Consider the following 24644-nt stretch of genomic DNA (forward strand, 5'->3'; position numbering starts at 1 on the left):
CGTTGTGTAGAGCTTTGTATGTGTGTGTGTGGAGCTTGGAGGTGACTCTTTTCTTGACAGTGAGCCAGTGGAGGACACTCAGGTGGCCGATGATGTGGCTGCGGCAGGGGATGTTGAGTATGAGTCTGGCTGAGGCGTTCTGAATGTTCTGCAGTTTCTTGAGGAGTTTCTGGGTGATGTCGGCATAGAGTGTGTTGCCGTAGTTGATTCTGCTGCTGATGAGTGCATGGGTGCTCGTCTTCCTGGACTCGGTGGGGATCCACTTGAAGATCTTTCGGAGCAGGCGTCGCGTGTGGAATCAGGATGATGACACAGCATTGATCTGGCGGTTCATGGTGAGCGAGGAGTCCAGGATGATGCCTAGGTTTAGTGTGTGGTCTGTGCATGTGGGAGGGTTCCAAGTGCTGTGGGCCGCCAGGAGTCATCCCCGGCAAATTGGGTAGAGCCCATGATAAGGACTTCGGTCTTCGCTGAGTTGAGCTTGAGGCAGCTGTTCTTCATCCAGATGGTGACAGCCTTCATCCCGTCATGGAGGTTGGTCTTGGCGACTGTGGGTTCCTTGGTGAAAGAGAATCAGCTGGTTGTCGTCGGTGTACGAGACAATGTTAAGTCCGTGGTTCCTGACGATGGCTGCGAGCAGGGCCATGTAGATGCTGAAGGGAGAGGGGCTCATTGAGGAGCCCTGGGGCACAGCTGAGCTCTGTGGGTTCAGAGTAGAACAGTGGGAGTCTGACTATCTGTGTTTGGCCAGATATAAAAGAGGGGCTCTATTCCAGGGCTTTGTCACAGATGCTGGCATCCTGGAGTCCTGCGCATAGGGTGTGGTGAGATACAGTATTGAAGACAGTCGAGAGGATGAGGAATGCAGTTTCGCCTCGCTCAAAGAGAATGCGAACATCATCTGTGGCGGCGAGGAGGGTGGTCTCGGTGCTATGGTTGCTTCGGAAGCCAGATTGGGAGAGGTACAAGATGTGATTATCTTCGATGAACTCAGAGAGTTGGGCGTTGATGGCCTTCTCAATTACCTTGCCTGGGAAGGGGAGAAGAGAGATGGGTCTGAAGTTCTTGAGGTGCGTCGGGTCAGCAGAGGATTTCTTCAGCAAGGGGTTGATCTCTGCATGTTTACAGTCTTCCGGGAAGGTGGCAAAGGTGATGGAGCAGTTGATGGTGAAGCAGAGTATGGGGGAAATGGTGGTGTGAGCTCTGTTAAAGATGTGGTGTGGGCAGGGGTCCAAGGGTGCTCTGAAGTGAATTCTCTTCATGAACTGGAGGGTGTCTTCCGCGGAGAGGGAGGGGTCCATTGTCCAGCTGTGGTCCATTGTCGTTGGGTGCAGTGGTTGTGGGTGTGGTGGGAGGGTCCTGGTATCAAGTCTGTTTTAGCTGTATTATATCTCCTTAATCTTGCGGTAGAAGAAGGTGCCTAAGTTGTTGCAGAGATCTTGGGAGGGAGGGATGACTCACTGATTTGCATATGGCTGGGTGTGAACTGGGGTGAAAAAGTGACCTAAAGAACATAATGGATTCAACCCAGATCTGTGACAGGGAGCGGTGAGTGTCTGAAACGTTTCAGTGCCCTGTCCATCACCCCCTTGTGTTTGCTTTGCTCGCCCTAAGTTGGCAGGGTATGCTCAGACATGGGTCCCTTCGTCACTTTGCCACTGTATTCAAGATAGCCTGGCTGTCCATGGATGCTTGTTACCAGTCCAGGGAGAACCTGGCCTGGCAGTTCGGGCTGGACTGTTCCCATGACAAACAGGGTTAAGACTGATTTACATATGGCTGGGTCCAAACTGGGTGGCTTAGTGAGCAGAACGATGATGGATTATACCCAGATCTGTAATTGGGGGTGAGTGTCTGAGAAGTTTCAGCCCTCCAGCTATCATCTTATTGTGTTTGCTATGTTCGCCCTTAGTGGTCAGGGTATGCCCAGACATGGGTCTCTTGCTCATTTTGCCACGGGATTCAAGCTAGCCTGGCTGATGAGGGGTGAAAACCCAAAAACGGTCCGAGGGTGCTTGTTTCCGATCCAGGGATAACCTGGCCAGGTAGATCGGGCTGGACTGTTCCCATGAGGAACAGGTTCAAGACTGATTTACATATGGCTGGGACCAAACTGGTGTGGCTTAGTGAGCAGAGGAAAGATGATGGATCAAACCTAAATATGTGACTGGGGGTGAGTGTCTGAAAAGCTTCAGCACTCCATCCATCATCTTATTGTGTTTGGAGTGTTCAAATAGCCTTATAGCCCTGCTGCATTGGGCTTTACCGGTTGTTAAAGACCTTAACCCTTGTTATAGGGTCTTGCCTGCAGCTCAAGCCTATTACTTAGGTTCAGGGCCTTTAACACTAGTATGGCCTTCAGCAGAAGGCTATAAGGCTATATTGTACCCCAGGGGTGCAACAGGCATGTTCACCTGCTTTGTGAGCTGCTGGGACACAATGGTGATACAGACGCTTGTGCATTAACTTCTGTAATACTAATAACGCTAGCAAACAAGTATCGCCAAAGCTATCATGAGATAGCCTTCCCTTATTAGCATGGGGGTGAGGCCCCATACAAATGAGGAAATCTCTTTGCCTCCGCGCCATATTATGGACGTTGGCGCAGAGGCAAAAATTCCCTTAGGAGACACACTGAAAAGCGTGCCATAAAAAGTTGGTGCACTTTCTGTGACACTCTTAAAGGTAGCCCTCTGTTAGGGAGAAATGTGGTCCTATGGACCCCCAGACATTCCTCTGCAGGCAGGCGCACTCACTTACTGCACCTGCCTATAAGGAGATCTCTCTCTCCTCTTCAAAGTGCAGGCAGTTCTTTGAAGCAGCCACTCTTTATTTCACTTGAATGTCCTGTCCCCAGGGCAGCACCAGTTCAAGGCCAACCTGAGGGCAAATCATTCTTTGTAATATGGGGCACTGCCCCTGTTTGTGCCCAGCTCACCTTTTGAAAGGTGCACAGTGGGACAAATAGGGAAAATGCACCAGCATATACACAACAGGCCCCCTAGAGGTGACTCAGTAAAAAGTATGCACTATTCACGTGCACAAAAAACACGGAAACACAAAATGCAGAAAAAAGCAAACACTCTTAGGGGAGGCAGAATTAAGGAAAAGCAAGTGAAATATAGACAGGGACAACATGGAGCACCTAAATACTCATTGTTCAGAGATCGATCAGTGATTTTAGTTGTAAAGTTAAGAACATGAAAGCAGGACTCAAAAGGGACTCATTTTAATTAATGTCCATTTTTAATTACTACCGTAGACCCAGAGGGGCCCAGCCCACTTACAGCCCAGATACGATCATTGCTGTCTACAGCTGCATGGGAAATATACACAATAAATCTCACATGAGTAAAAAGAGTATTTCCATATACAAGTACTACTTTCTGGTGAAATAAAAAGAACTAAAGTCCACGAGTCTGCAGCTGGTGTTTCTAGTCTTTGACTTGCTTAACTTCAATATAAGCTAGAAAGCAGCTCTGTGCTGTCACCAGAAACAAATTGAAAGTTGAAATTCTGAAGATATTTTATGCTCAGGATATGTAAGAACTCGTATGCTTGAAATAAATATTTTTTTCATTTACTCTGGCAAAGTCGAATGGAATGCAGCACTGTATAAGATACAGAACAGTCTTTGCCACGTGTTTGTTTAAGAAAATACAAATGCATAGGCCAGTGGTCCCAGGTGCAGTGCCAGTGGTACCAGAGGGCACACCAGGTGACCCTTTATTGGCGTCCATGATCCCTACGTGCTGAGGTACAAGACAACAGCGGAAAGACTTCAAGAACAAGATAGTTATACAAACACAAATGGTGGCTATGCAAGCAATAATCGAACATCCAATATCTACACTTGTTCGAGATGTAGCATCATACACAATGGAGCATATTCTCAAGAACGGGTGATAACCATCGCAAAATTAACCTAACGCAACTTTCAACATTGCAGTCTATCACGGGAAAAAACGCAGTGTTTACTAAGTATTCACAACACAGAGACACCATGCAATAGGGCCCGACAATGCATCAAATGTCTGCGATAAAGTAAACAAGAAACCTCAAAAATGCGAGATACAAATGCAAAAAAACTTGTGCTGAGGCCAATCACGATACAAAAAACAGCGAAAACGAGTGGCAGGCCTGCAAATTCCACGCGTCTGGTGGGAAAATGCACTATAAAAGCAACCAAAAAAACACACCCAAAAACATTTCAAAGTGCGTAGCAACATGGATGCACCCTGACCGAGTGCAGGGATGAGCGCAAACCCCACAAGCCCAACCAGCAAGGAACAACGGGATCAGGGAAGGCCAAGGAGAAGAGGTAGAGGAAGACGGTATGCAGTCCGCAGGAAAACCAGATCAGCGTCAAGGAGGTGACAGGACACTACTATCAACTGACCCACAATTGGACTACCATGAATGCAGTCGGAGTGTCGAGGAGGTCAAGAGGCACTGGCATGATGTGAAAACCAAACCAAGGACAAACCTGCTGCCAACAGGAAGGCAGCAACGGCGACAGGAGGTGGGAGTCCTGTACCACAGCAGGATCTGGAGGAAACCGAGGCCACAGTCATCAGTGTGGAGACAGTGCAATGAGGTGGGAGTCCGGACACACCTCGAGAGGACCTGACACAACATAAACAGGGCGAGTAATGACCAGGGACTGGAGGGACGAGGGAGATGGTCACATTGACACACATGCACAACGATGTGTAGCAGACTGCACACCCACAATGACCCTGGATCATGTCCCTGATCCCTGTGGCACACTGCAGCACACACATAGCAAGAACAGCACATCCACTTTGACGACAATGTGGTACAATGTGCAACCCCAACACTGCAGAACAGAGGACACAACTGGCTCCGTACATGTGCAGAAACAGGCCAACTACATCTAACAAAGCAGGAAACTGTACAATGGGAATGTAGGTTTACAACCTCACATCCGTCATGTAGTCCAAATGTCCACTGTCCACCATCAAAATCCAGCACCTCCCAAACAGTCACAATGTACATTGCCATACAGTCTGCATGTAAACAAGAACAATGCGCCAACATACATGTCAACACAATCTCAACATGCATCTCCCCTTCACATTGCAGAGGGACACACAACACCTCCAGCAGAGCAGACAAGACAACTCATCAGTGATGCTGGAGACGCCCACCACACCATCGACACCAACGCCCTACAACAGCTCACAGACTTTTAGGCAACCCACCTCCAGGAGCAGGGCAGCCAAGCAACATAGCGGAGACCCCAGCCCCTGCACAGACCACACAGTAGGAAGCACTTGCCACCATGGCTGGCTCCCAACACGTCACAAAGGCACACATCACATTCCAATGCCAGGTGTCAGAATGCCAAAAGGAGGTTTCCGAACGGGTGGGGTCAGAGCTCATGGAAGCTGAACAACCTCACATATGGGGTGTCTAAGTCCCATAAGGGACCACCTACACCCCACAAAGTAGACCCACACTGCGACAGAGACACATGCTCATGCACATTTCCAGTACAGAACCACGCCCAGAGGCACGCAATTATCATTCACACACCCACGTTGGCTCTGCGTACGACGGCCCAGTCCACTCCTCTTACGTATTGAGTGGGTGACGACAAAGCTACATGTTCAAGTTCTAACCCGCTGCCTGTGGGGACATGCCTGCATCTGCTGTACACAGCACAATGTAATGTTGTAGGGCCCAGGGCCCTCATGCATACAACATGACCACAGGGACACACGTAGATAGTATGTGGAACTGGCTATGAGCACATGCGCCCAGCCCCTTTATTGGCAGGGCCACATGTACAGTGACGCCTGTGCTAGATGTGTATGGGGTGAGTGTAAGCCAGCCCGCATGGAGTGCTTGGTGCTGGCAACAACTTGAACAGTGAACACCATTAAAATGGAGACTGAAAACAATAGCATAACAGGGACAACTGCTGAACAACATGGAGGTAGCCGGAGCAAGTACAGAGGTCACCCAATATGCAAACAAAAGTGTCCGTGAGTTGCAGTGCACTGAGGTTGGGGCACAAGAGCTGAGTGCACTCATGTGAAGAAAATATCTAGTATGGGGTCCCTTCGGGATATACTTGATGCAGCGGCAGTGGGGTGTGTACACCTGCATCATCTTCCTTATCATCGTCCCAGTTCTCCCACACTGCCTGAGGTGACTTTTCTGCGCAACCTCTTCACAGCACAGAACCCAGTCAGTAGCGGTCCATGGGTTGCGGTACACTGAGTCAGTGGCACCTGGAGTGCTGAGCAGGGTTTCAGGCAGATGATGGCATCCACAACAGGTGTGAGCAACTCCGTTAGTCTGCAGTACAACAGTTTCGACTCTGGCAGATGGCGGTTGGAGTTGGTCCTGGCGATGGTGGTGTGTGCCTCCTGCGGTAATGCGACATCCGGGCCGGTCATGACTCGATGTGATGTGTGAGCCCTGGTAGACCGGAGTTGAGGCCAGAGGCAGCGGTAAGCAGTGGCCCACAGCCACATGTTGTTGGCTCGCAATACACATACACAGAGTTAGTGACACCAGGGCAGTTGTCGCTAGTGTTCGATCACCTCCGTAACGATGATCCTTTTTTAGTCCTCACTGCAATGCGTCATCCTCTTACACCTCTCCTTGCATGCAATGATATGTACTCTACCATTGAAAAATCGATGCTCAGTTCCAATTGTGCAACCAACTCGACTGCAGTGCAGGCTGTAGGCATTTCCAGCAAGGGGCCACAGAAACGTGTGGTTGTGATGCTATACATGCGCTTGGTGTCAAAGCATCGAAGGGAGTATAGTGATTTGAAGTCTGCATTGCCATGTGCACCCGCCCATTGCATGATCAAGACTCAGTTCCAAATGTGTGACCTACACGAGCTTAGTGTGACCCAGGAGCAGTAGTCTGCGTGGGCCCACAGACACGGGTGGTTGTAATGCTATGCACAGACTTGATGGCACAACATAAAAGGGAGTATAGTGACTTCATTTCAACCATAAAGACTCAGTTCCAAATGTGTGACCTACTGGTACTCTTTGTATGCCGGTAGAGTACGTAAACGAGAAAGGAGTACTGCAGGCCTTGCTCGCAGAGGACGTGATGGTCGTAGCAGGCCTCGGGCCTGGAGCTTGCACTGGCACGTGGTGGGCCCTCTTTGACACAGGCTGGTGTCGGCAGGTGAGCATTGAGGCCTGGGTGCGCAGGGGCAGGCAAGACGGGTTAGGGGACAAGCGGCTTGGGGTACAGCAGGCGCACAGGATCGCAGGCAACACCGCTCATGGTGATGGCGTCGGCCTAGTGAGAGGCGCCACCCTGGCAGACACATTGGGTATTCCGGAAGAGGACCATGCCCAGAGCTACGTGCTTTTTATTCACACCCCTACGCAGGACTGGCGTACGCCGGGCCAGCCCACTCCGTTCACGCCTACAGGGGGAGACATAACAAGCTACATTTCCGCGATCTTTCCCACTGGCTGGGGTGACATGGTTGCGTCTACTGTCCACTATACTCCATACACCAGCGGTGTATGTCGACATGATATGTGTGTGGTCTGCATGCTGCAGTCTGGCCATCACATCCACGCAACACTTGGCATTGTGTACATTCTCATTCATGAGCAACTTGCCTCCTTCGCACATGCCTGGTTCCCACCTCTCCCCACAATCTGCGATCATGTGGCTGAGGTGGCATGTCGTTGTTGGCTTATGTATATAGCTGGCCGAGGTTCCCACAGTAAGTTGTGCTGTCATGTCTGGTGGGTGGGCATATTGTTTGGAATGTTGTATGCAAGTTTGTAACATGTGGGTTCCCAGTATTGTGAGTTGCATGATTGTGGAGTTGAGGTGTGTGGTGTGTTCATTTGGTACTTGCCAACGAGCAGTGGATTTACGTAGGCGCCATCCTGGAAGCGCTGGTTGATGATGGACTGTGGGTAGATGTAAGGATGTTGCACACTGCCTGGGTGGTTGGCGTCGACATTGGTGGAGATTCCCAGGTGGTCCACTATCGCCTGCACATTGATGGAATGCTTGTGCTTTATGTTGTGGTTATTGTGTGCAGTGTTGCCAGGGGGCACATGTAGGACACATATGCAGTCAATTGCCCACTAACAAGTGCACCTTGCTTGGTCTCCAGCTGTTCCTGCGCAGAGGGGGGAGAGGGTATAGATAGTGGGGTACCAAGGTGATGATGACATCCACGACCTTTGTGAGGGACTTGGATTGGGCTGGCTGTGAAACTCCTATGACTCTGGCAGTTGTTGGCTGGAACATAACAGAGGCCAACACGTGCAGCACGGCCAGCAGCTGTGTCTGAGGTGGGATGTTGGTTGTCCCTTTGAACCTGTAGTGGGCGATGTCATTCTCTGGTGTTGGGTCTGTGAGGTTGGTGCATTTTCAGGGGGTCGCTGTCTTTGCATGCGCTGCCTCAGTGTTGGGCGGGGGGCGGTGGGGGGCCGGGGGGTGCGTGTGGTCCTGGGGATGGTGGCGGTGGGTGTTGTGGCCCTCTTGGGTGTCCGGGCTGCATTATCAGTGGCTACATGGCATCTGTTGTTCTTCAATTGTGGCTCTGGCCTGGGGTCCCTTTTCTGGTGTAGACTGTCATCTGATGTTGCACCAGGTCGGAGCAGGTGTTAGTTTTCTGCTGCTTATGCGCATTATCGCCTGTTTTGTGATCTTATCGCCGATCTGGCTGGTCGTTGAGAATGTTGCGGAGTGGTGTTGTCGCTGCTTTTTGCACGGGAACGCCTACTCTGCATCTCATTGCCGATAGTTGCCGGCATCATCTGTGGCGATGTTTTTTGTGGCAGCTATCGCGGGTAAACTGGTGATATGGGGGGTCATCACCAGGTTGTGAATGGGGCGTTAGTTGTATCGCAACTTTGGCTGTGATAAAGTGCCGATAATGCGGTGATAAGTCCTTGAGAATATGCCCCAATTTCTTTCTATGTAAAATGGAGGTGCTGTCATGGTACTGAACACCCCGGCACCTGGGATGAACACCTGCCTACGACAGCGGAATTGTTTGTGATTACGTGCTTCTTGAACAAATTTGGTGTATTTTGTCTTTCTTTGTTGTATATATCTGTGTACATATGTATGTATATTTGTGCATAATGTAAATTTGAAATTTACAGAAATTAATGGATAATGATTCCAGGTGATTACGATAAATAAAATATGTAATCACGTCTTCAAATAGTCATGATGGTATCTTTATCTATACAATAGCGGACGAGTGGACAAGTGTCACTAATGAAGGAGAATTAACAGTCCCTTATTATTTAATTATTTAGATATCTATTCCTCCTTTTCCATTTTTCCAGTTTGCTTATGACAGCGTCTGTGGCAGGAAATTAAGCAAAATTATAAGTATCGAAGCACACACAAGAAGTCCTTTCAATTAAAGTTTTTTTTAAAAAGTAGTCTAAAAGTAATCAAAACTACAAAGTCCATGAATTTCTTTTTTCTTTTTTTGTGAGTTGTATTTTGCATTTGCGCTTTCGACAAAATCTGGTATGTAAAGCAGAAGTAACTTCTGGACTTCATGCCTTTGTAGTATTGATTACTTTTATACTACTTTTTTGGAAAACCTTTAACTGAACTGACTTCTTGTGTGTTGCTTATGAACAAGATACTTCTCATGAGTGATCTGAAGATCCAATCACTGTATTGATTGGGATATTGGCGACCTATCACTAGCTGCGCCCTACGCTCTGCCACAGAAGATCCCATTGTGAAAGCATGTGAAATATGTCACACTGATTACAAAGTGTGAGGAAGAGCTTCCAGCTGGCACATCAGCACCTGGTCTCCCAAGTGCATTCTGGGTGTTGCAGTTCATAGTGTCATAGCTGCTCTCAAAGTATAAAGTGTTTACTATCAGTGTTAGTGCAGCCACTGCTTGCATCTTTGGACATTTGTTTCTTGGCCAATGCTAGTCATCAGCAGAGATTTGCCATGTTAGGTTTGGGGGTGCTTGAAATGCTCATAGTTTCCCAGTTGAAGTCCCACTCCAAATATGTGGGTAAGTCCCATGATTCGTCAACCAAACAGTTCTAGGAGGTTCACAATTACAGGGGGCAGACTGCCAACATATAAGCACTGGTTCTCCCGAGTGCATTATGGTTGTTGTAGTTCGTCTTAAGTAGTCAAAAGTAGAAAGTGTTTGCCGTGTGATCAGAGAGCAACAGTTAATCAGGGATTCAGGGTGCATGACTAAGTGCTGCTGCTGGACAACCCAGCCATGAGCACTACTCTCACACAGGTATGGTTTGAAAGACTTATCAGTTAATGCACCGTTTGTTTAAAAAAAAAAAAACGAATTCTCAAAATAAAACACAGTTTAATGTGACGTTACAAGAAACAAAACCTAAAAAACACTCGGGCCAGATTTACAAGCCTCCTGCGCCTCTTTTACGCCGCTGTTGCTTCACTTTTGTGACGCAGCGGCGGCGCTAAAGATGCGCCATGGTGCGGGATATTTACAACGTGACGCATCTCCCAGATGCGTCACGTTGTAAAGCCCTGCGCCAGAAGGAGGCGTTCCATCGCGGGGGGGGGCGTTCCAGCGCAGGAACGCCTCCCAAAAGTGGCTGAGTGAAATCTACAAGATTTCACTCGGTCACTTTTGGGCCCATGCTGCGTCAAAACCCTGCGCCTGCCTGAAGCAGGCGTAAGGATTGACCCAGCAATGTGGAGATAGGGTCCCCCAGAGCATTGCTGGAGTTGCGTCGCGCTTGCAAGGCAACTCAGGCTTTTACGGCACTGATGCGTGACGCATCTAGGCGGTTTTTGCCCCATGGTGCGCCGCATTGTAAATGCGGCGCATCCAGGGTGGGGGAGCTGCGGTGCACAATAACTGGCGCATCCCTGCTGATTTGCAGGGATGCCCCAATTATTGTAAATCTGCCCCTCAGTATTTTGATGGCACCTATAGACTCCAGACGATGACTATGTATTAATTGTTGTTATGATCATTAAGACAAGGGCAGAAATGTACAGGCCCTGTTGTGCTGATATTTTAAAGGCAGTCCAGTTGACCTGGGAGGGATTGATATCTGCTCAGATCCCCTCAGCAGGGATTTGGCGCCTCCCCACAGCAGGTCTTCCATGGCTGCTGAAGCGGGATTGAGAGAGAGGCTTATGGCGGATAATGACGTCACCCGGTGTCCAGTGACCTCCCATCCGCAGCCGACCTCCCCTCAGACAGGCCTGCTGTTCATCTCTGCAAGAGGCCGGGGGGAGGCGGATGCCTTTCTGCGGGAAGCAGCTTTATCCCGGGGAGGGCCCTAGGAATAAACTCTCACAAATCTGCTCCAATTTCCTCCTGCGTGAAAGTGTTTTTTTTTTTATCCCCTCCGCGCCATCTGCCGAGCATCCAGCTCTGCACAGTGCGCGCGAATCTCCGCGGCACGAGCGGGCCTAGGGTGGGAGTAAACTCACCCCTTCGTCTCCACCATACATACCTTCTGTGGAAATACAGCGGCTGCTCCCGGGCCCAGTGGAGAGCAGCGTGTATCGAGCTCAGTTATTGCCGCATTCTGCAGCTTTTGCAACGGCTAAAGGGCGGCTTCATTCACATATTTCCCCTCAAAATGCAGTTTTCAGGAGTTTCACGGCTCCCTTGTAGAAATCTCGAGTATCCCAAGTCTATGTGTAACTAGCACCTCCAGCCCAGAGTTTTTTGCATTCCAACACTGTTGATTTCCATTACAACCTGAGCACAACAAGCAAGGCCGGCTTTTGGCGTGGGCGGGCTGGGCCCAGGGCGCCCATCTTCAGAGGGATGTATGGAGCTGCCTATAGAGTGCCACCAGCCTCTACAATACACACTGGCCGCTGCATTACACCCCGAGGACAAGGCGGGTCTGAGGGGATACATAAAGGGTGGAGAGGCCACTCGTGGTCACTCCTGATACAAAAAGTGGTTCATTTGTAAAAAAATAAAATAAATACGTGCCGGGCAGGGCCGCACTGGGAACAGAAACTGGCCCTGGCAAACTGCTCAGCCGGACCCCCTGGGGTGAGTAGTAGTTTGAGAGGGCCGGTTTCGGCCGATTTTGTTACAGAGAGCCGATATGGCCAACCCCTGGGACAAAAACGCCCGCGCCCCGCCTAAAACCGGCCCCCACTCTAGCGGTTTACCGGGAAAACGCCCGGTGCACGCTATGGCCAGTCCGGTTCTGGTGCCGGGGCTCTCGTCAGCAGCAGCTTGCACCATCCCATTTCTCCTGTTAGCGCCCCCTAAAACAGAACCAACTACTAACCATGAAAGTTGGGAGAGGATGTGGTGTAATGGTCAGAGCTTCCGACTTCGGAGCCGGGGAACCAGGTTTGAGTCTCAGCGTTGGCTCAACTTCCTGTGATTTTGGGCAAATTACTTAATCTCCCCGTAAATGAATGAGTCCTTAACTGGTGCTCATGAAAAGCACCAATCTTGATGATTAAGTGCCAGTGCTGCAAACCAGCAACCACCATCTCAAATTAAGCACTGACTGGTGCATCGTCTCCACGTGCATTATTCAGTGCGTTACCTGCTGGTGGCCTGACTTCTTCCCGAGGGCTGGGGAAAATCACCAAACAGTCTGCCTTAAAGTCTTGCAGACAAGCAGTCTCACTCTTACCTGGTTCCAATGATTCAGATTAAACAGCTTTTATTTTACTTGCTGTAGGTGCCTTTTTACGCCCTTTTTACCCCCTTCCACCCCTCACCACCCAACACCAATACCACCCAATGCACCACCCACTTGGTACTAGCGCGATCGAGCTAAGAGGCCAATCACTGCTTTGATGTGGGACTGACTTGTGAATACATAATGGGCATCCTGCTGGGTCGGCTCTGAGTCTACAAGTGCCAACATTCAGAGAAGAAATAGTGCCTGGATAAACTTCTCATCTTGAGAATTCTGGACTTGTTACAGAAATTGACTCACCAGAATTTTGCAAGTGATTTTTCCCTGGTGAAATGTGATGGATTTATTTATTTTTCATCCCACTTAAAGTCCTGGCTAAACCCTTGCTTACCTATCCCTTGGTGAGGTCCAGGTGCACGTGCGCCTACATTAATCAGGGAGGGTAGCGACATTCTATCCATTGTGCAGCGGGCCGTCTTCATAGCTCGCCTTAGGGCCCACAGTACCCTGGCTACAGCACCACGAGAGATAGTTCTGATAAACTGGGAGGGACCCCAGAATCATTATGAGCAAATCTGTTTGCATAGGGCAATGCTTGTAACTGGTGAGAAAGGAGCCCCTTTTCTGCCTGAGCATCCCACCTGGGGGGCTGTGAGGGGGGTGGACCAAACGGTATTTGAAGCGGGTTACAGTGTTACTGCTCGAACCTCCAACTTTTCAAGGGAAAAACTCATGGCGCAATCCGTCTCAGGAAATCAATCAATCAATCAATCAGGGGATTATAAGCGCAATACTCACCCGAGAGCGTTTCAAGGCGCTGGGGGGTGAGGGGGGGGAGTGGGGTCAGCAGTTCCGTTTCAGTCGAAGTGCCAGGTCTTCGGAGTCTTCCTGAAGGTGTTCAGGGAGGGGGCGTGTCAGATGTCGGTGGGGAGCTCGTTCCACCTCTTAAGGATCTTCCCACTGCTCTGGCTCTGCTGATGCGCGGGTTTTCGGTGCGGAGGATGTTGGTGGAGCGGAGGTTTGGTTTGGGCACGTGGAGGGTGATTCTGTCATTGAGGTAAATGTGACTAGAATTTAGAAATTACTACCTCCAAACCTTCGCACCACCACCACTTTCTTATTTTTCAAAACAGACATCAAAACTTTTTTCTTCCAAAGACACTTCCATCACTAATTCTCCTCACCAAGCTGCCCCACCAGACTCATGCCCCCTCTTCCCAGGTCATGACCCCGATTGTTACATGACATTCGCGAGAGCTACTGCAACCCTCCATCTCAGTTTTGTAAATATGTACTTGTGCGGCCCTAATGGTTCCACCTTTTCTTAATGTGTTATACTGAGTGAATATGTAGCTTGTTAATATGTAACTCTCACCATGAGTAACTGCAGCAGATATAAGCATTGTCACCTATTACCATGTGACTCTGAATTCCTTATGTCATTTATTTCGCTCTATTGTAAAGTGCTCTGTCACCTCTGGGTAAAGTACATGTTATATAAAAATGCATAAATAGATAACCCAGACTTTGACCAAAGTAAGGTATTATTAAAAAAAGTATAATACTTTTATGGTTTAGCACCGCCACCTGGTGCTCATACACGTTGTTGTACCCTGGAGTTCTTCGCAATAAAATGTCAAATGCAGTTTGAAAAAACACTCCATATATTTCTGCTGAACACTAAAAAGTGGATATTACATCAATCATTGTGAGAGGAGCACAATTCCAACTCTAAATTCTAATCTAGAAAAATGATTTCTTCGATTCGCTCACGCATAATCGTGCAGCTGGTTTTAATGTTCAGCCATTTGAAAATCAAACACTTTCGGAGCTATTCACAAAGATTAGTTACTCGTGTGAGTAATGCACACATACACATGTAACTTACACTTTGAGTAACTTTACTACTTTAGGCTGATCACAAAATGCGAGTGTAAATGTTACTCAAAAGTGTAGACTGACACGTTTCTACCCCTTGAAAAAGGTGGTGGTGGTCAAATTTACGTAGGGAGTGGCGTAAGTTACTCCTGAAAAAAAGACAGTAGTGAGTCCAGCACAATGTTAACTCTGAGTTTGAGTTATGTACTACTGCTTTGGGTCCCCTTTTGGATTTATTTGCTTTAAGAGGGCATTATGTGAATTCTCTTTTGTGGGTATCCTCCTGCCCTGAAGAGAGCGCCAGGACGGGTGCGGGGTCACCGCTGAGTGATAGCAGCAGGGAGGAGGGTCGGCTGATTGCACACATTTGAAAGTGGACACGTCACTTTAGCAATCAGTCTTGCGACAGGCAGCTACACGTGCACACTTTGAAACCTCTAACCCAGCTGTCTTAGGAGTAAGGGCAGGGCCACAGTGCCCTCGAAAGCAGTGAGTTAGGCCACTCCCTCCAATCAGAGCGCTGCTCTCACAGCATATTTAACAACAAGGGGTGGTGATGGACTCTGAATCGTTTTTGGCCACTATAGGTGTGGCAGGGTATACTCAGACATGAGTCCCTTGCTCACTGCACCATCAGGATTCAAGCAGGCCAACCACCCCCCTTTTCTGAATCGCTCTCACAGCATGGCACCGCACTGCATCCAATTCCTGAGATGAGTTCCAGAGAGGTGGATGGAGGACGTCGGTTCAGGTAAGTGTTTTTTTAATACATTTTTGCGTGACCGCCCCCGATGCCAGCCACCACTGGAATGTTTGTACTACTATGAAGTACTACAAAATGCAGTTTGTGAAAAAGCAAACTTTTTTACGCAACTTCATTGGAAAAAATTCACGGTGATTAAAAAAAGCTAGGTCTATATTTACTAAGATTACAAATCGGGTTGCTACGCTGTGTTGCGTGAGAGGGTGAGAGCAAAACTGTGCCATATTTACAAAGATATGTCGCAGTTCTGCTCTCCCCAGAGCGGGTGCACTTATGGCTGCATAGCACAAATACAATGCCATTGCACATCTCACAAGGGTGCCTGATTTAAGAACAGCATCGTTTTTCTGCAGGAAGGGATACCTTTCTGCACAAAAGCTACTCTTCGGGGTTATACCTCTTTGAATGTGTGCCGCAGAATGCAGCACACATTCAAAGAGGAAGAAACAAGGAGAAATAAAGATATTTCCCCTTGTTACTAATCTGTCTGGCAGGCACACCATCAGAATATACATTTATCTTGACATTTAATCAATTAAATTTTAAAATCCAAAAACAATAAAAAAAATGTTTGCAACATTTAGTCATACTTTTCTTTGTCTCGAACCTTAAATATAACAATAATAGTAGCAACGTATACCCAAAAGCCCTGCCCACTGCGGAGCATAGAGTTGCTCTCTTTCACTAGTTTCAAATAGGGGAGAGGACGTGGTCTGACAGCTAGATTGCCGACTTAGGAGCTGGGAAACTAAGGGGCAGATTTATGTTAACTGGCGCATCCCCAGGGATGCGCCAGTTAACGTGCGCCACAGCTCCGCCACCCATGGTGCGCCGCATTTATAATGCGGCGCACCATGGTGCAAAAACGGCACGGATGCGTGACGCATCTGTGCCGGAAATGTGGCGCATTGCTGGAGTTGCGTCGCAAGCACGACGCAGCTCCAGCAAGGCTCGGGGGTACACCATCTGCACAATGCTGCGTCAAGACCTATGCCTGCTTCAAGCAGGGGCAGGGTTTTGACGCAGCATTGCCCTGAAAGTGACTGAGTGAAATCTCATAGATTTCACTCAGCCACTTTCAGGAGGCGTTCCTGCGCAGGAACGCCCCCCCTCTGCGCAGGAACGCCTCCTTATGGCGCAGTGCTTTACAACGTGACGCATCTCCTAAATGCGTCACGTTGTAAATAGGACGCATTGTTTTCACCGCAGTTGCGTCAAATAAAGTGACGCAATTGAGGCGCAAAGAGGCGCAACGGCTTCATAAATCTGCCCCTTAATCTCCCCGTGCCTACCAAAAAAATGAATGTGCCCTTGTGTAACGTAACCAGTGCTCATATAAAGGGCTCCCATACCTTTGGGTCGAGTTCCCGCCATATAAATCTTCAAAACTGTTTAAAAAAAATTGCATTCCAAATGACATTTTCATTTGGGGTGCAATCCTTACATCCATGGTCAACAGAATGGTGATAAACAATGATACATCCAATGATTCCAGGTAATCGAACAATATTGCTACCTCCTCTACCATGTCATTTTACCTGACTTTACTAATTATTTCGGTACTTAAGTACAGTTCTAATTCTTCTAAATTGAGTACTACAGGGTGTACCATCTGGCCCATATGTGTTTATTGTATATTGATATTAGAAGACTGATCTCTATTTGACGTGTATTTCACTTTTTCGGCTGATATTAATCGTCTCTTTTTCTAAATTGCCTGGTTTTTCACCCTCTTGAACTCAGCACCTTATTTCTCTTTTTCACAAGTTGCTATCTTGCAATATACAGATAGCAGTATCTGCTGTACACTATCATTTGGAACGGATTACATTCCCTCTAAGGCATCCACGGTGTGAACTTGCTACATATAGTCCTCATAGATATTTATGAGACAAGGAAGGAGGTGTGAATCTTCAGGCATGTGTTGCACAAACTGGTGTTAATGGTGGCTTGATTGACGCATGCACTAAAAATAGACTTTCACGCCACAGTTACATCGGTTTGGGAGCGACTTTGGCTCATGATTCACTAGCTTTAGGTGTTGTCATGAAGTAATTGGCAGTAACACAATAAACTCATGCTATTTAAGTCCTGTAGAAGGCTGGACCACGAAACACTTAAAAGTCAGAGCAAATCATTTTTATGAAGTCAAAAAATAATGAGTATTGAACCAATTTTTGTGTGATAATTTTATGGGGAGGGTATTGCTGTGTAATTTAATTGGAACAAAAGTGTTTTTTGTAGTGCTTTATACCACAATTAGGAGTTTAGTGCTAACTATTGTTTTTGCTGTCATATTTGCATCTGTTGTTCGCGCCCCAATGCAAATTGACCATTAACTGTCCTAAACAGATATTTTAGGAACGAGGGGCGAGATATACAACGTACTATTGATGTTGTAAACATTCTGATTCGAGTTTACAACAACTAAAGTTCTTTGTGCAATGTACTAAACCCTGTTTAGGAGTCTGTACCCTTTTCCCAACTCCTAAAATCGGTTTAGAAATGGATAAGGAGTCGCTGTTTGGAAGGGACCTGTTGCAGGCGTCCCTTTCCATATAGCGATTCCTCGCCTTATCTATCAGTGGCTTGGGACTGAATTTGCCACCATAAAACATTTACATTTTACTCACCCACCAATAGGGGTGGTAACCCATACATCCTTAGGAACCCTACCTCTTTGTGATTGTAAAAAAACATTTGTTGTGGAGAAGGCAGTTGTCAATGGGGTCTACTGCTATCTCTCAAACAATAAAAAAAGGTAAATATTTATTTCTAAATGCAGACCCATTTTCTTTAATAAACATGGGCTGTATTTAAAAAAAGTTTATATTATTGAAAAGCAATCACAGATATGCTGATCCCAGTAGGCCTCTATCTTATGATAGCTGCCAGTCAAAGTGAGTCACAATGTGTGAGCTAATTCATGAACATTAATGAAGCAAGTCAGTTTGCGGCCTGCTCCGATTCAGAATTTTCTGAATTAACCTACTTGTACATCGGTCTGTTCAGAAAATGATTTACTGGTCACAAATGGCGAGCAGTATTTTATGAGCAATAAATAGTACCTCTGTACCTAGATTATCAAAAGGTGACACCTAAATTGCATTAACTGTTAAGCACCAGAAGCTCAGTTGTTTCCAGACTAGACTCACACTAGCTAAAAATAAGTTAATATCTTGGGAAATGATTCCAGGGGCTTTCACTTACCCTCAGTGGTAGCGAATTCCTTCTGAATTGCATTTTGATCCAGCTGATTGAGAATGTCCAAAGTCCGGGCTTGCAGCATGCCGAGCTAGACGTGCAGCCCGGGAGCTCCCGGCCGACGATGACATAATCCGCCTTACACACATTAACCACTCAACTGCAACTGCTTAAAAACGTGTAGCCAGGACCCCTGAAGCTGTCGCGCTGTCCCGGGGGACTCGCCTGTGATCCCGGAGCCGTAAAAGTGAAGTTTGGCTCTCCGGCCGGAAAGGGCGCTGGGGAAGCAAGATGGCGACACCGGCGGAAAACCAGTGACTGAGCTGGAGCGAGGTGTGTGGAGGGCCCCACTGCAGTGGAAAAGGAGATTGTGGTCACTGAGAGGCACCGGGATACATGCGGAGAGCCCAGCAGCCAGATCCCTCGGTGGCAGACGGTGCCGAAACCCGGCCGCACTTTACCAAAATCGCGGCGTGAATCGGGGGCGGCGATCGGGAGCCGAAAGAAGGATCGCGGAGCCACGTTGGAACACGGACCCTGAGAGGAGGCTGAGACCCCGCTGGAGAGCCACCCGGACGGGCCCAAAAAGACGGTGAGAGACCCCGACTCCCGGCCGCCCTTCACCAATATGGCGGCCTAAGCCATTGACGGTGATCGGGAGTCGGCCGGTAGGGCCCGCCAGGGGCAGAGAGAGGAGCATTGACCAGGGGAGGTCCTGCGCTGCGAAGGTGGAGCCCGCGGACCGGGAAGCAACCACCAGGACGTCGGACACCCGGCCGCCCTTTACCAACATGGCGGCGCGGTGAGGGGGGACCACAAGATCAGGTGGACACCACGCGGCCACACCTGGGCATCCAAGGGAGAGTGGTGAGGCATCCTAACAGAGGTACAACCGGGACGAGTAGGAGGAGGGGACCCTGCGGGTTTTGAAAAGGCTGAGGCACCGGGACTGCACCAAGATGGCGGCGGCCGCTGCACACCGGGCTGGGGGGGTCTGAGACTGGACTCCCCAAACGGCGGAGGACAAAGGGCCACTCAGTGAGGAGAGAGACACGGGCCCTGGAACGGTGTGACACACATGATTAGGACAGATAACGGGCTGACAGAGGGGGCACCACACTAGTCCCGGCACTGGAGAGTCACGGACCCCGCCTCCCTAAGGGAGGGAAATAGGAATACAAACAGCAGGAGGCTAAGATCCGGCGTATCAAGGCATGTGGGGGCAATATCTAGCGAGGAGACAACCCAGGAGCTGGCCAGGCCAAAATTGATCAATTGTGAACATTGGCGGGGGTAGCAGGCCGGTAGTGAATGAACCCCGGAGCGGCAGAAGCCCAGAAGACCTACGTCTAGGCGGTGCTACCGATACCCAACAGTGAAAAAGGGGTACGGAGGTTGATATCTAGAGGACACACCTGGCACGCTTTGAAGGTACCGTAGCCGGTCAGACACGATACGGGCTGAGCAACAGTCACTACTGTGCCAAGTGTGTCGGACAATATCAACAGCGGCATACGAGCAGTACTGATCCGAGGCGGCCGACCATGGGGAAAAAAGATCCACTGCCCAAACCTCCAATGCAGGGCCCTATGGATAACTTCGCGGCACCACACCCGGTCAGGGAGACCCCCAACACAGTATCTAAGGGGTCAATAGACACTGGTAGGCTGCTAGCAGCTATTCAAGCATCAAGATCAGTCATTCAGGAGTCCCGAGCGGCCCCAGAAGTCAAAATCGGAGAGGTGGGGTCGGAGGTGACTCTCCTGCGGCAAGATTTCAGGAACTTGTCGGCTAGAGTCACGGAGACGGAAACGCGAATTGGGGAGGCAGAAGACTCGCTTACCACACTCCGGATGGATATGGTGGAACTCCAAGCCTCACACAGACAATTACTATGGAAAGTGGACGATGCCAAAAATAGGGCACGCTCAACAACCTACGCTTTGAAGGATTTACAGAAGGAATCGAGGGAAATAACATGGCGGCGTTCCTTCAGACATGGCTAACTGAAACTTTCCCAGGAGCACAATTTTCTACGTGCTTTGTCATCGAAAGGGCGCACAGAGCACTACTAGCGAAACCTCCAGAGGGTGCGAGACCTAGACCGGTTATCGCGCGCTTCCTCAATTTTGCGGACAGGGATTTGATACTGAGGGAAGCAAGGAAATTGGGAGAGATTCGATTGGAGAACATCAACATCATGATTTTCCCGGACTACAGCCAGGAGGTACAGAAACAGAGACGCTCCTTCGACACGGTGAAAGCGAAACTCAGGACCCTGAACATCACCTACATGCTGCTCTTCCCGGCAAAACTTAAGGTTATATACAAAGAAAAATCAATATTCTTCAACCACCCTGACGATGCCTGGCAGTGGCTCGAGGAGAGACCGATATTAAATGGCAGAGAGTCGGCTGGGCGTGAGGAAATGAACAGGTCCCTAAGGGAGAAGGCACGGTGGGGACTGACTAAATCGCGAAGACGGAAATCTAGACGGATACATTCACACACGCCCGGGACACCGTACCAGGCACGCACCTCTGCGGGAATGAGGAGAGGGCGATCAGAGTCTCCTGGGGAATCATCCACAGCGGAATCCAGACTACAAGGTATTCGTAAGCAGATACGCTCGGAAGGAGAGGAAGAGGATGATGTAGAGTGCAGGACTTCGGAAGCCGAGGAGGATGAGCGGGGAGAGGGACAGAGCTCGATGCATCCACTGGTGAAGGTGATACGCAACCTAGAGCTGGACTCCTCCAACAAGAATAGTGGGACTGATACGGCAACACAAGATTCACATTCATGAACAATGATGGTGTGGGTTACCAGAAACAGCGGTCGGGGTGACCTGAGGCACGCAAGTTGACACTACCCCTTGTTTTTTATCTTCTAACAGTTTGTGTTTTGAGTTGGTTTAGTTCCGTCTGGGCGCAGAGTCTGGACTAGTAACCTCACCACATTCTTCTTTGGTGGGAAGGGTGAGGTGTAGTTGAACAGCGGGGGGAAAGGGTTGGTGACAGACCGACTCCCACTGAAAGCTCTGTCATGTACGGGGATGAGTCTGGAAGGGGAGGGAGGGTGGGGGGGGGACAAGGGGGTACAGTGTTATAACAAGTTGGTGGAGGGGGTAGGAAAGTTGGGGGGGGGACAATGGGGGTAGAGCTACAGTTATACACTTCGACACACCGTTCCATGCATCCTCCACCGGTACTAACAGTAAATGAAAGTCACTCTTCACAATGGCAGGTACATTAGATACCCACAACAGGATGACAGGGGAGTCACTATCTTAACGTGGAACGTGAACGGCCTGGGATCAAAAATTAAGCGGGACTGGTGAATGCGTACCTTAAGAGAGCAGCACCGGATATCATTCTATTACAAGAGACACACCTTAGAGGGGATAAATGTGCGTTCATAGCGAGAGGTCGACATAAGATCTTGGCACATGCAGGGTACACATCGGACTCCAGAGGGGTAGCGATCCTGATTAAAAAAGCATCCCCGTTCTGCACCACACGCACATGGAGTGACCCCCAAGGAATGTATGTGGGAGTGCAAGGGTTGTGGAGAAGACATAGGTACACTATAATCTCGGTCTATGCACCCCCGAAACTCCAGGCCCGTACACTCAAGGCAATCACGTCCATTCTCTTGGATACAGCGGACACCATACAAATAGTGGGGGGCGACTTCAATGATGTAATGTCTGAAGAGCAAGATCGTACAGGGCAAGCACGTAAAGGGGGGACACAGACAACACCATCACAGCAGATGAAAAATATAGGACTCACCGACATATGGCGGTGGCGACACCCTACACAGACCGCCTACTCATTCTACTCCGGGGCACATAGGGTCTTTTCGAGACTCGATTATATATTCGTAGCGAGGCAATACCTAACGGCAGGTGATGTGGTAGAATACAAAGCAAGGGGAATCTTGGACCACTCGCCCCTATACGCAAAGGTGGGAGGGGTGAGGGGGAGGGGGGGGGGGCGAAAGGCGTTTAGCGGCTTGGGATCTTCAGACTCCGGAGATTGCATGAGGCATTAGGGCTGACATTAAGGTGTATGTAGCTGAGAATGAAGGAACAGTCGCCTCAGGGACTTCCTTCTGGGAGGCAATGAAACCGGTTCTTCAGGATAGAATACAGAGGAGGTTGGGGGAGGAGCGACGGAAGCAACAAGCCGAGGTAGCGGACCTGGAAGCCACAATTTCGAACTTGGAAGAGGAGTATCAGGCACGCAAGGACGCGGAGATTCTGCGACAACTGCTTGATACTCAAAGGAAATACAGAGAGGTAGTTTCTAACGAGGCGCGGACACAGTCACTGGCAACCCTCCATCGTCTATACGATGTGGGGGATAAGTCTGGTAGGTTCCTGGCGTGGCTGAGTAGAAAAGAAAGGGCGGCAAGGTGGGTGGAACAAATCAAGTGGGTGGAAGGGGGACTGGTGAGCACTGATGAAGAGATAGCGGAGGCATTTGCGTCACACTACCAACGCTTCTATGCAGCCAAAGACTTGGGAAATACCGAGGTGGCGTTGCAATATATGGGAACGACGGAGGTAACCACACTGTCCTCCGAAACTTGCACAGCTCTGGAAGCAGATATCACGTTAGACGAGATATCAGAAGCTATAACTAAACTAAAAACGGGTAAGACGCCGGGGCCAAACGGGTTCCCAGCGGAATTCTTTAAAAGAACAACTGATCTCTTGACGCGACACCTTAAAGCCCTCTTCGCCGAATCATACCAGGAGGGGAGCCTGCCACCAGACCTCGCACTGGCCACCATTGTGCCGATTTATAAGGAGGGCAAACCAAAGGAGGATTGCGCCTCATACCGCCCCATTTCCCTCCTTAATACGGAGGTGAAGATTATAGCGACTATCTTAGCTAACCGCCTGAGATCGGTAATCCCAGACCTCATACACATGGATCAGTCGGAGTTTCTGCTGGACAGAGCAACCAAGATAAACCTCAGGCGCACGCACAATTGGCTGCAAGAAGTCAAGGGAAGGAGGGAACCCCACTGGTTTCTTTCCCTCGACGCAGAAAAAGCGTTCAACGCGGTGCACTGGCCCTTTCTCATGGCGGAATTACAAATGTTTGGCCTCGGTCCAAAATTCCAGGGGTGGATACAGCTCCTATACACTGCACCGAGAGCGAGAGTGCGGGTGAATGGGAGACTGTCCCGCGAGTTCCGAGTTGAAAGGGGTACGCGCCAGGGGTGCCCGTTATCCCCCCTTCTATTCACGCTAACCATCGAAATCCTGGCAGCGAAGATAAGACAGAATCTAGATATTTATGGCTTCTCACGAGAGGCCTCAGCTGCCGCGCAAGAAAAAATATCACTCTATGCCGATGATGTGCTACTGTACATCACTAAACCTGAAACTACGGTACCGGAGTTGTTTAGGGAATTGGAAAGCTTTGGAGCAAGGGCGGGCCACACCATAAATTGGCATAAGTCAGTTATCTACGATCCACAGGGGATGGAGAGATGGGGGAACTTGCCTGAGCAACTGGTCAACACCGCAGAAGGATTTCAGTACTTGGATATTTATATTACCCTAGACAGGAAACTCTCATTCAGTAAAAACATAGAGCGGATAATGGGTGATGCGGTAGTGGACATGAATAGGTGGAAGCAATTGCCGCTCACCCTACTGGGTCGGGCGGCAATGTACAAAATGATTACCCTCCCTAAGTTCCTATATGCGCTTCAAAATTAATACTACCCACTCCCGGCCACGACGATACCTAAAATCCATGCGGACCTTCGTACCTTTCTATGGTTAGGAAAACAACCACGGATAGCCCTGCAGACGCTCCAACGCCACCAATACAGTGGGGGGATCTCGCTACCCAACTTGGAGGCCTACTATTGGGCGGAACACCTGACTCGGATAAACGACTGGATCCACACCCCAGCGGAACACCCGACGTACGTGCTGGAACGGTACAAAATGTCACCCAAAAACGTACTGTACTATCTTTATGGTGGTACGGCGAGGACGTCGCTCCTACCGGCGATGGAAATCACACTGAGAGCCTGGACCAAGGCCACGAAACGTATGGGATGGGAGGGGAGACCCACCAGACAGACGCCATTATGGCACTGTCAATGGTTAAAAGAACTCAGTAAGTTGCGGG

The sequence above is a fragment of the Lissotriton vulgaris genome, chromosome 7 (assembly GCF_964263255.1).
Source record: "Lissotriton vulgaris chromosome 7, aLisVul1.2, whole genome shotgun sequence".
Lineage (NCBI taxonomy): Eukaryota > Metazoa > Chordata > Amphibia > Caudata > Salamandridae > Lissotriton > Lissotriton vulgaris.